Genomic DNA, 13,255 nt, shown 5'->3' on the forward strand with positions numbered 1-13,255 from the left:
ACAAAAATAAAATGTACAACAGTTAGTACAAAGGATAGGAAGAGGGAAAAAAATTTGCTGTTGTAATGTTCCTACACTATACATGAAGAGGTATAATAGTATTTGGAGATATTTAGTATAAACCCTAGAGCAACAGCTACAAATGTAAAGCAAAGAGGGATAGTCAGTAAGCCAGTAGCAGAGTAAATAATGAGATCTTTAAAAATACTCCATTAACAAAAAGGAGGGCAGGAAAAGAGGCAGAAAATAAAGAAATGGTATAATTAGGAAACAAATAGCATGGTGGTAGATTTAATCTTAACTGTTATCAGTAATTACATTAAATGTAAATGTTCTAAACAAGCACTATCCGATAAAGCTTTTTGAAATGGGGGAAAAAAAAAAGAAATTGCCTCCCTGCGCCCTCCACCCCTTTTAAACAGTGAATTGCATGTTTGGTTTGTTTTAAGAGAAGGAAAAAAAGGATGTAAAAAACAACAACAAAAACCAAATAGACACAAGGTCTCACCTTAAGGGAAAACCTTCACCCAGATGTCCCAGTCTCCTGGATGGTGGAAGTAGAAAGAACCACCTTTTGCATTCCCACAATAGGAACAGGGGCTGAGGGCAGGTCTTGGTCCACCAGCCTGTCTTTGATTTGGAGCGTTAGAAGCAGGGCTAATTCTGGACAACGCAGTCTTTACCAAGAGATGGCCTGTTTCTAAGTTGCGGGGTCTTTAAGCATCATTCAGTACGTACAGTGAAAGAAGATCATCTTCCTGTAGGGTGGGGCAGGGGAGTTCTGAGTGGATGTCCTATCTTCCACCAGTTTTTGGCAGCATGATTCTAGGTGGAATCAGATTCTAGTCAGGAATCTGGCAGTGGAAATTTGGCTAGAAGAGAAGGATGTTCCTTTGAATCCTAGTTGGGCTTAGGAATCCCCTGGAGTTCTTGTTTATTACAGATTCTTGGGCCCCACCTCAGAAACTCCTATTTTGCGGGGCTCAAGAGTCTGCTTTTTAAACAGGCTCCCCAGGCTATTTTTGATGGCACAGGTTTTCCTGTGTGCACATTGACAGAGCTTCAGCCTAAGTATTTGAGAGCAGTGTCCTGTCTCTCCGATGTGACAGACTCCTCAGGGATGCACCGTGGCTCCCGTTTCTAGGTGGAGAACAAACAAGGCGGACCTCAGGGAGCTGGCTTTCAGCGGCTGGGCAGACTAGTGCAGCCCCATGGCTCTTGAGGCTGGCTGTGGCCAAACTTAACGAAAATGCAGACACTCTTTGGCTGATTAATTGATTTTATTCTTACTTTTATTTATTTATTTCTGATGCATTGATTTTAATACTGTGTTTCCACAAAGCTCATTCATAGATTTTGTTAGTTTCACATCTCATATTCTGTCTCCTTATTTTTAAAAATTTCCAGTTCTTGTTGTTTTATAAAATTATGTAAGTACTGAATATATCCTCATTGTAAACATTTCAAGATCCTAGACAAATCACTCCATTTTCCTAATCCCACTTCCCTCCCCAGAGATAACTTGTTACCTGGTATGTGTCCTTCTAACCCTGAGCTGTTGAATAATACCGTAGCCATAAGCCACATGTGGCTTTTGAGCCCTTGAAATGTGGGTCCTAAGAATTGAGATTGCTGTAAGTGCAATTTTGAGGATTTAGTACAAAATAAGTAAAATAAGATTAATAATTTTTTATATTGATTTACATCATATTTTGGATACATTGGGTTCTATAAGATAAATTTCACTTTGTAAAAATATGGATCTTGAACATTTTAAATTACATAGTGGCTCACATTATATTCCTATTAGACAGTGTTGTTCTAGACCTTTCATACATCTATACTCACAGGTACAAAGAAAAGACAACTGGGATCATTCCTGTTGCATTGATCAACCATTTGCTATTTTTCTCTTACCAAACTGCCTTGGAGATCTTTCCATGTTAGTACATATAGATCCACCTTTTTCTTTTAAATTGATGGAGAGTATTCCATATTACAAGCCTTGATTGATTGATTAAACCATTTCCTATTGATAGACATTTGGATTGTTTCCATGTTTCCCTGTTACAAACTAACGAACATTGCTGCTCTTTCGCTTTGGCTTTTTAAATTTTATTTTTGAAATATATGTTATCTCTGGCTTTTTTTTTTTTAATCCCCACATCTTCTGGCTTGCCGGGCTACCTGTGGCTTTCCAGTTTCTTACTGAAAAGCATAGGTGGTGACAGGGCCAAAGGTAGAGGGACTGCCTAGTATATTGTCCAAACAGGGACTTCTGAGAGTGAAAGGCAGTGATATCAGTAACAATTCTGGGACAACAAGAGGAACAAACTGGGACTGTCCTATGCAGAGTAGGGCATATGGTCACCAAAGCCACAGGAGTCCCTGCGTGTATCTTTACAAGATAAGGATGGGAAGCTCATCTAAACCCTTGTTTCAAACAAATGCTGGACGGTAGTCTCCAATTCCTTCGCCTCTTTCTGATAATGGGTGGGCACTGGGACCATCTTCTGAGGCTGGCGGTGGGGAAAGAATCAAAATTTCCAAAGAGAAAGGTTCAGTGAATGGGGAGGCCCATCTGGTGGAGGCCCCGCCTTAAGGAAGCTCTTTGTACAAAGTAGATGGTGGACAAGTCAGCGGAGGGTTTGCAGAGGTTGATTTCATTCTTGACCACTCAGTGCTAACTCAGGGACAGTCTGAGCTGTTGTGACCTCGAGGTGAAACAGCCCAGATCTTGTTACTGGTTCCTTCAGGAAACCTCCACTGTCTTCCCTCCCTCCTTTCTGTGACTAATTTCTGAAATCTCTGTAACGGAGAAGGCATTGGATGAAGTTTCCCACTCTGGGAGGGCTGTGGGTGCCAGACTGGGGCGGGGGTGGTGTGGTGTGATGGTGGGTGAGGGGTAAGTCCTGTGCACTCACATGCCATCCCTCAAGAGCAGGAGCGGAGGCCCCCCGGATTGGGTGGCGGCAGCTGGTGGGGTGTTGGGATAATCTTGCTGATGACTGGGTAGATATGAACCTCTTGTGTTAGTGGATTCCAGAAAGCAATGTGCTCCTTGATGAAAAGGCCATGGTCATTGTCTTGTGGGATCGGCCTGGCCTGGCTTTGACAGTTCTCAGCTGCTCCATAAATCTCCCATCAGTTCCATCTGGCCAAAAAGATGTCATCACCATTTTCTCATAGCGACAAAGAGTAAAAGGTAAATAATGAAGCAGCTCTGCCACCCCTGTGCAAGCCAAGGAGGATGAACTTAACTTTTCCAGTGGAAGGTGAAATCAGTGTCATGTTGGGTTGTTTATGCTGTAGGATAGTTTATACTCATATATTAGAGATTATTATAAGGAGGTTGATTATGGTTCAGGTATTATCCACTATTCTGGGTGCCCAGATACTTAATACCTAGAACAAGGAGTCTGAAAGTTGCAAGGAACCTTAGCAGTCATCCAGTTCAGTTGTTTTCAAAGTTTTGTTTTAAAGCAATGGAACCTTTATTGAAAATGATCATTTTATGAAGAATCCCAATTCATAAAATAGAAGGACTGAGTGCAGGGGAGTCCTCCTGTCTTCATGGTGGCTCCTGTTTGGAAACTGCTGTGTTTAAATTCTCTGTCTAGTTCCTAAATGCCCCAGCAATTGGTTGTTAGTGTCTTGCCTCTTGCTGGCATAACTCCAGTGAGAGGGCCTCGCTACTTTGGGAGAAGCTGCCTCTACAGTGCAAAGATTGGGCCAATGATCAGAAAGATTACTTTAATGCCAGTAAAGTCCTCTGACCTCCTCCTCTCCCAAATCTGTGCCCCCGCCCTCCAGTGGCCCATTTAGTCCCTGCCTTGGAGATGGTGAATATCTCAGGCTGCTGAGCCATTTTTGTGCTGAACAAAGATGTGTCCTTTTGTTGGATCATGTGGTTTATCTAAGAATCAGGAAAAGTTCACGTTGTCTGGAATTGAGTGGCCACTGTCGGGGGTCACACATCTCCCTCCTCCATCAAGAGCTTGAGGACTCATCTGGCCCTGGGCGGGAGGGTTCCTGAAGCGGGAGATGGGAGAGACCCTGTTCTTGCAGTTTCCCCTCCAGCCAGAGGCTCCCTGGTACACAGGGACAGCGCAGCCTTCAGTGTTCCCCTCTGTAGCACTCTTGAGGTATTCAGGTCACAAGCTGTCTCAGTAATTTCCAGAATACACAAAAACAAAACACCAGAGCCACAGTTATCAGATAGGACACGAGGGGAGCTTGGGAACTTGACTGTGTCCTGCCTCCTCTGGTTTTGCCTGAAGGCTACAGAGCATGGGGTGTGTGTGTGTGTGTGTGTGTAGGTGGGGGTGGGTTTGAAAGACAGGGGTTCTTATTGCACTCTACGTGCTTTCTGCTGGCAGTCACCGGTAGCAGTGTTGTCCCATTCTGCTTTTTTAAAAAAAATCTTATTTATTATTTTATTTTATTTGTATTGAAGTAGAGTTGATTTACAGTGTTGTTTCAGGTGTATGGCAAAACTCCTAATTTATCCCTCTCCCCTCCCCCTTCCCCTTTGGTAACCATAAGTTTGTTTTCTACGTCTGTGGTTCTATTTCTGTTTTGTAAATAAGTTCATTTGTATCACTTTTTAAAAAAGATTCCACATATAAACATATCATATGATGTTTACTATTCTGTTTCTTGATCAGTGATGCAAATTTAAGTTCTGGGCTGAGGATAAAAAACTCTAAATGGGCTCTGCCAGTACTTTTTTTAGCCTTAAAAAACCATTTTATTTAATACGAACTTCCCTCCCATTTCTTTCTTTTAAAAAAATTATTTATTTATTTGTTTTTATTTTTGGCTATGTGGGGTCTTCGTTGCTGCGTGCAGGCTTTCTCTAGTTGCGGTGCACGGGCTTCTCATTGCAGTGGCTTCTCTTGTTGCGGAGCACAGGCTCCAGGTCTGCGGGCTTCAGTAATTGTGGCACCTGGGCGCAGTAGCTGTGGTTTGCGGGCTCTAGAGCGCAGGCTCAGTAGCTGTGGCGCACGAGCTTAGTTGCTCCGTGGCATGTGGGGTCTTCCCGGGCCAGGGCTCGACCCTGTGTCCCCTGCATTGGCAGGCGGATTCTTAACCACTGCGCCACCAGGGAAGTTCCCCGCCCCCCCATTTATTTCAGCTAGTATCTTTTAAATAATATTTATTTATTTATTTATGGCTGCATAGGGTCTTAGTTGCGGCATGTGGGATCTTTCATTGTGGTGCACAGGCTTCTCTCTAGTTGTGCTGTGTGGGCTCAGTAGTTGTGGCACAGAGGTTTCATTGCCCCGTGGCATGTGGGATCTTAGTTCCCCAACCAGGAACCCATGTCCCCTGCATTGAAAGGCAGATTCTTAATCACTGGACCACCAGGGAAGTCCCTCTGCTAGTATCTTTAGTAGCAAAAACAAAAATAAAAGAGCCCTCTGGCTCTTCCGGTCCAGCTCCCAAGGAGGGCTGGCTGCCTTCCCAGCTTCCTCCCTGCCTGGCCTGTAGACTCTGTTGTGCAATAATAGCCGCGCATGTTCCTGCCCCCTTGACAGATGGCACGATTCTGTTGGGAGTAAAAGGACTATTTCTACTAAACTCCGTTATGAAGGAGAGAGTTCTGTGTTCAGGTGAATGACCAGAGACCAGGGAGAGGCGAGGCGGAGTCGGGGAGGGATGCTTTGGCCTCTACCATCTTTTGAACCAGTATCCTGGGCATGTACATTTGTCTCATCTGTTTGCTCCCTTTAACCAGGGATTCTTAAACTTGAATGAGCCGCAGGATCATCTGGAGGGCTTGTTACACCAGATTGCTGGTTGCCATCACTGTGTTTCTGATTCATTTGGATTGGATAGGACCCAAGAATTTGCTTTTTCAGTGAGTTCTCAGGTGATGTTCATGCTGCAGGTCTGGGGACCGCACTTGGGGAACCACTGGCTTAGAGCTGTCCCTTAAGCTATGGGGCTCGAGCTGAAACATATTTAATCTTACTTGTAGTAGATTGTTTAATAGTCATAGATTTCTCCCAGCCCAGTATATGCACCCCCTTGAATGTGACTTTGCTGCTTCTCCCCAGCAGAGGTGGAGTCTCTTCCTCCACTGCCTAGAATCTGGGCTGACCTTGTAACTTGCTTTGGCCCATTGAATGTGATGGAGGCAACCTTGGGTGAGTTCAAGAGCTCAGATCTCAAGAGGCCTTGCAACTTCTACCCTGGCCCTTTTGGGACTCTGCCCTGAGACCATGATGGAAGGAGGTTGGGCTGGCCTCCTGGAGGATGAGAGGCCATGTGAGGGAGAGCTGAGGCCCTAGCCAACTGCCAGCACCAATGCCAGACATGTGAGGGAGGGCATCTTGAATTTCCTGGCTCAGGTGACTCTCTAGTTTGGGTTTCTCAACCTCAGCACTATTGATATTTGGTTCCTGTGTACCATAGGATGTTTTGCATTATCTCTGGCCTCTACCTGCTAGATGAAAGTAGCACCCACCAACAATGTCTCCAGACATTCCCAAGTGTCCCCTGGGTGGAAAGATCACCCCTAGTTAAGAACTGGTGCTCTAGCTGAATGCAGCTGCATAAGTGAGTTCAGGGGGAAGGAGCAAAGGAACTATCCAGCCAACCTACAAAGTCATGAAAAGTAATAAATGGTTGTTGCTTTAAGCCATTATGTTTTGGGTGGTCTGTGTTGCAGGGGTAACTGAGCTACTTCTCCTCTAGGAGTTTCTCCCAGAGCTCTTTCTCTTTGTAAGCCTTAGCATCACATGCTAAGAATACTAATTCTTTTTGTTGAAGTGTTTGCTCTTTTTTCATTCCACTTTTATATTTATCATTTGACCTTCCCGTAAACTGGTTGGACAGACATTTTATTTATTTATTTATTTTTAACATCTTTATTGGAGTATAATTGCTTTACAATGGTGTGTTAATTTCTGCTGTATCACAAGGTGAATCAGCTATACATATACATATATCCCCATATTCCCTCCCTCTTGCATCTCCCTCCCTCCCATCCTCCCTATCCCACCCCTCTAGGTGGTCACAAAGCACCGAGCTGATCTCCCTGTGCAATGTGGCTGCTTCCCACTAGCTATCTATTTTACGTTTGGTAGTGTATATAGTTTGGTAGTGTAGTCCATGCCACTCTCTCACTTCGTCCCAGCTTACCCTTCCCACTCCCCATGGACAGACATTTTAAAATCTATCCCTAGCAGAGAAAAATGAGGAGCAAGACATTAAGTAATTGCTCAAGGTCACATGGCTCTTTGGAAAAGCCAGCATCTCCGAGTCCTAGCCCAGTGTAACCCAGACCCTGAGATCGGGCTCCCTGATAGGAACCTTGCAATAAATACCATTTTGGGCAAGTCACTTAACATCTGATGCTCCATTTCTTCATCTATAAAATGGGGAAAGTAATATCACTTACTTCATGGGTTTTTTAAATTTTTAAACAATTGTTTTTAACCTCATGGGGTTTTTATGAGGTTTTATTGAGATAGAGCCCAGGTTGGTAAACTTTTTCTTTAAAGGGCCAGATAGTAAATATTTTTGGTTTTGTAGACCATAAGGTTTCTGTTACAACTGCTCAGCTGCTGCTGTAGGTGAAAGCAGCCATAGACAGTACATATTCGAATGGGTGTGGCTGAATTCCATTAAGACTTTCTTCCCAAAACCTGTTTGTGGGCCAGATTTGACCCACAGACCATAGTTTGTCAACTGCTGTGATGGAGCATGGAAAGATCTTGGTCTTCGTCCAATATAAGGGGAGCACTCAGTAAACAATAGCTATTATTGTTATTATTATACTATTATTATTACTTTATTCCTTCAGCAGTCCTGTTCTGCTTTTTATTTTTGTACTTTTTCTTCCAGCATTGTTATTTGTTTCCATCTATTGGGAAGTAAGGAAAAATTCAGTTCCATTCTAGCCAGCTGTGGTAACCAGTTCCCAAGATGGCCCTCAATTATCCTTGCTTCCTGGTATTCTGGAAGGATAAGAGGTCAAGTGGGGAAGAACTGAGGCCCCCAGTCCCTCTCACAATGAGTAGGGCTGACCTGGTAACCCATAAGGTATTTAGAAATGACTATATGACCTCTGGTGTTAGGTCATGAAAGACATTGTGACTTTCTCCTTGCTCTCTTTCAGACCACTTGCTCTGAGGGAAACTAGTTGCCATATTGTGAGGACACTCAAGGAGCCCTGTGGTCTATGTGGCAAGTAACTAAGGCCTCCTGCCAACAGCCGTGAACTTGCCAACCAGGTGAAAATTCTTAAAAGTGAATCTTCCAGCCCCAGTTAAGCCTTCAGATGACTGTAACTGACTTCAACCTCACGAGAGACCCCCAAGCCAGAACAACCCTAAGTTGTTCCTGTATTCCTGACCCACAGAAACTGTATGACATAATAAATGTTCATTGTTTTCTAAGCTGCCAAGATTTGGGATAATTTATTACGCAGCCATAGACAACTAATACGTCACTGTCGTAACTGAGAATTGCCTACATTAGCTGACTGCTGTTTAGCTTGCGTCAGAGCAGAAGGACGCTTTCAGGTGAGAGTTTGCTGATCCCCTAATGCTTTGAGTGACAGAACAAGTTGAAGAGCTGTGGTCACTTGGCCACTGCTGCTACCTGATTTTGAGGGTCCCCTGACCTCAAGTGTTCTGACTCCAACCTGACCATCTAGTCACATCTCCCAGAAACTTCTCATGCACCCCACATTCTAACCACATCAAATGATTAAAACTGTTACTCATTATACATGTGTAATTATTATTAATTCATATTAATAACATTACCACTTATGGCATACTCATAGTGTGCTTTGCCCATTCTCATTTAATTCTCTGCACAGTCCTACGAAGAATGTACTAGAATTAATTCCATTTTTCTCAGATCGGGAAACCACTTTTCAAAAGGTTACAGAGCTAGGGGCCGAGCTAGAATTTGAACACAGCGTGCCTGACTTCTGGGTCTGGGCCTCTCAGATACTTTGCCCTTTTTATTGTTTCTCTGTCTTTGCTCACACTATTCCCTCTTCCAGGCGTTCCCTTCCTCCTTCTCCAGTAGGTGACACTTATATTTCATGACCCAGCTCAAATATCACCTCCCCGCTGACACCCTCCCTGACATTCTTAGCTGGTAACACACATTTATTGAAGACCTGTTAGCGACAGTCACTGTTCCACCGTTGAGATGCAGTAGTAAAAATAAACCACACAAAAACCAAAAGAACAAAGTTCCTGCATTTAGGAAGATAACATTCTTGTGGAAGAAAATGAACTCATGGACTCAAACTCATAAGTAAGATCATTTTAGAAGTAGAGCCCAATACTGTGCTGATGGGATTTTGGGAGAATGAAGGAAAGGGAGAATTGAAAATAACACCTCAATACTTAAGTGCCTGACTTAGGTAACTAGCATCATCTCTGGGGGTGGGGAAGACTTGAAGAAAATCAGGCGTGTGTGTGTGTGTGTGTGTGTGAGTGGGGTGAGGGATATGAAGCAGGAACTCAATAGCTCTCTTATAAATGTGTTAAGTCTTAGATTCTTATAGACATCCAGGTTTCTAATGGGCAGTTGTCTTCTGGGTCTGGAGTTTAGTGGATGGATCATCACTGTAGAGATGTGGAGTCCATCAGTGTACAGATGGTAATTAAAACCATGGCAGTGGATGAGATTAAACAGAGAGAAAGACAAGAGGGCTCAAGACTAGTCTTTTCTTCGCTCAAGTTAGTTTCCCCCTCCTTCTAACTCCATCACGCCTTATTTTGGTACTTGTTGAAATGGTTTGTTCCTCAGTGGACTGGGAGTGTCTTGGGGGTGGGCACCATGTCTTACCTCTGCATTGGCCGTGCTCAATGCAACGCCTGATCCATGGTAGGTTCTCACTAACTGTTAACTGGTGTCCTACTGTCATGTGATTGAGTGAGGAACTACTGTCTTCCTGGAGCTCTAGGTTTGCCATGGTCAAGTTCATGCTTTTGGTCTTCCAGAATATAGCTACACTCCAACCTTAAGGCAGTCAGGTATCTGATGCATCACTGCAGAAAAGACAAGTGGTCATCAACCTCACATGTGTGGCAGTCAGGAGGTGGGATGGCCAGAGCAATGAGCTCTGCCTTAGAGGGGCTGTAATTGAGTGATCCAGACAGGGCAGATAGGGAGAGCTCAAGAAGAAATACCACTCAGGATGGTGAGAGAAAGCTGACCATTCTCTAAGAAAATTTAAATATGTGTAATAGAACTATGGTTCAGCAAATCACAAGGACTTGAACTGTACAAGAAAGAATGAGCGAAGGGGAACAAAATTTATTAATGATGCTTATTTGAGGCGATATCAGAGTCTCAGAGAAACAAAAAAAATGAGGGAGCAGGGATTCAGTTGTGTTGAGCTGTTAAGTACCAGATGCTTATACATTTTCTTTTAAATTTTTCTCTTCTGTGTTGTACAGAAAGATAGCAGAGGCTTGGCATCAAATGGCTAGCATTTGAATTCAGGTTTGTCTAGCTCTAGAAGCCACTAAGAAATGAAAGCTTGGGTGGCAGCATAGTATAGTAGAAAGAGAACTAGATTTGTAGATGGGGACTTGAGTTCTTTCGACCAATTGAAGATGCAGTCTTAGTGCCTTCTGGTTTCCATTGTTGCTGATGGAAGGTCAGCTGAATGCTTGATTCCAGCTCCTTTTTTTAGGTAATCCATCTTTTTTTCCCCTCTAGCTGCTTTTAAGATTTTCTCTTCATCTTTGGTTTTCAGCAGTCTTTTAAAAGAAATGTGCTTAAGTGTGGACCTCTATTTATTTATCCTGCTTGGGATTTGTAAGGCTTCTTGAATTTGTGGTATGATGATGTCTTTGATCACTTTTGGAAAATTCTCAGCTGTTATCTCTTCAAATATTGCTCCTGACATTTTCCCTCTCTCTTCTCCCTGGGCTCTTAATAACACACACGTTAGATCTCACTGTCTTTTACGTCTCTTGCCCTATCTTCTGTATTGCTATCCTTTTGTCTTTCCTACTGTTTTCTGGTAATTTCTTCTGACCTAACATAGTTCACCAATTTTTTTTTAAACTAAAACTATCCTTTGAGTTGTTAATTTTAGTTATCATGTTTTTCATTTCTAACATATCTGTTTGGTTCTTTTTATAGAGTTCAGTTCTCTGCCAAAATTCTCAGTTTTATGTTTTACTTCTTTTATTTCTTAGAATGTGGTAAGCACAGTTACTTTAATGCAAATATCTAGAGCTTATGTGGGTCTGTTTCTATTGTTTGTTGATTTTCCTATGTTTTTCTTTTTTTTTAAATACTGCTTTGTGTCCTTTATGCCTTAGTATTTTTTATTGTGTGTTGGGCATTGTTTTTGCAAAATTGCTTGCAGAATCAGTTTGAGACCTATTATTTTCCTTCTGAGAAGGTTTGTGTTTGCTTCTGCTAGGTTCCTGGGCCACCAACAATCAAGGATTACTTAAATCTAACTTCAGGGCTTTGGAATACTTAAAGCTGAGCTGTAGTCTCTGCAAGGGCCTGTCTACTTCTGGTTCACACTTACTTGTAGAGAGCATCCCTTTGGAGTTCCAATCCGAGGCAAGTCCCAATCCTACTCTTGGTGGGCCTCAGATTCCCTCTCTGCCCCCTTTTCCATTTGAGGCTGTCAAAGTGCCACTCAGCCTCTCAGCCACCACTTGCAGAATTAGCAATTACCCCCAGGTCTTAAAGCAGCTCAAGGAATGGACTCACTGCTCTGGACACCCTTCTTCCCTTGTATCCTGACTGGTAATTCTTTATTATTTTGTTAGCTCTCTGATGTCTTTAAGCAAGTTTTTTGTTTGTCTTTTTGTTTTGCTTTTTACTTTGAATAATCTTCAGTTTTATTAAAAACATAAACAAGTGTTTCTAAACAACAACAACAACTTAAGCTGACAATATATTTCACTGGATTTACCCCTTTTCTTTCTCAAAAGATATTCTGGCAGACAAAATTCTTACAATGAAACCACTTCTAAAAAAAAGCACATATAGGTTTTTCTTTCAGTTTATCTACCTTTGCATGCTTTAGTGATAAATCCTCCCACCTGAGGCAAAGCGGTCACTATATAGGACTAATAGTAATAATAAAAAGTAATAATTTGTTTTACATTTACCAAGAAGAGGGGCAGGGTAATCTTGTTACTGCCTTTGAGTCTATTAATAATCTTCCAATTTTAAATGTGCCAGGGAAAGTAACAGACAGAGATTAGCCATATTTCTCTTCTTTATATATTACAAGAAAATTCATAAATTTCTTCCTCTTGTTCATTTAAGAATTTGCTTGTTCTGTAGCATTGCTAATTGTCCTCAGTAGAATGGCAGGTGGTCTGAATGACCTAGTTTCCTATAACTGGTAATGGGAGTTCACTCTTCCGGATTTTAGTTCCGGTCTCAGTTCTGTCACAAAGTACTTGTAGGACTGTGGGGCCGCTGGGCTTTCCTTTTCTCATTAGTTAAAAGAAGACAATAAGGGAATTCCCTGGTGGTCCATTGGTTAGGACTTCGAGCTTTCACTTCCGGGGGCCCAAGTTCAGTCCCTGATCAGGGAACTAAGATCCTGCAAGCCGTGTGGTGTAGCCAAAAAAAAAACAAAGAAAAGAAAAGACAATAACAGTGGGCTTGCTTGCCTCACAGATTACCATGGAAGCAAAGGAGATAAGCTACATGGAAACATGGGACCCAATATAAATGAAAAGTGCTAAAGTCCATTTCTCCTTGATCCTCATCCTGAAATTTCCAGAGGCATCTGAAATCTTTGGGAAGATGAGCCCATGTTGACTCCAAGCCCGGGGTGATGGTGCCAAAGCAGTTTGCGTCAGGCAGTCCCTTCTGTGACTTTCCAAGCATCAGGCCAGTTAATGGTACACAGTTCATTACAGCAGTCAAATCTTAAATCTGGATCATCAGATGAGTTTTTATTATACTTTTTCTCACTCCTTTAAAAAAATAATTGCATTTCAGGAATCATGCCTGGATCCTTTCTTTTCTTTCATTTTTATCCCTAATAACTTTCCATGAGCAGATCCACAGTGGGCAGTAGCAAGGAACTTAGTTAAGAGCAAGTCTCCAAGCCTTGACCTCCCTCGGCCAGCCAGGCCTGCCACCCGCAGGGGCCCCTCTGTGTCTCACTCTTCTTTTGGCCTTGGTGCACTGTGCAGAACCAGGCTGACCCTGCCGATCTGTGGATGTGTGGCCAAGACAGGTCCCAGTGTCCTGCCGGGGCTGTGCGTGTGAGGGGAATCTGTGA

This window comes from Mesoplodon mirus, assembly GCF_964341445.2.
Source record: "Mesoplodon mirus genome assembly, chromosome: 5".
Classification (NCBI taxonomy): domain Eukaryota; kingdom Metazoa; phylum Chordata; class Mammalia; order Artiodactyla; family Ziphiidae; genus Mesoplodon; species Mesoplodon mirus.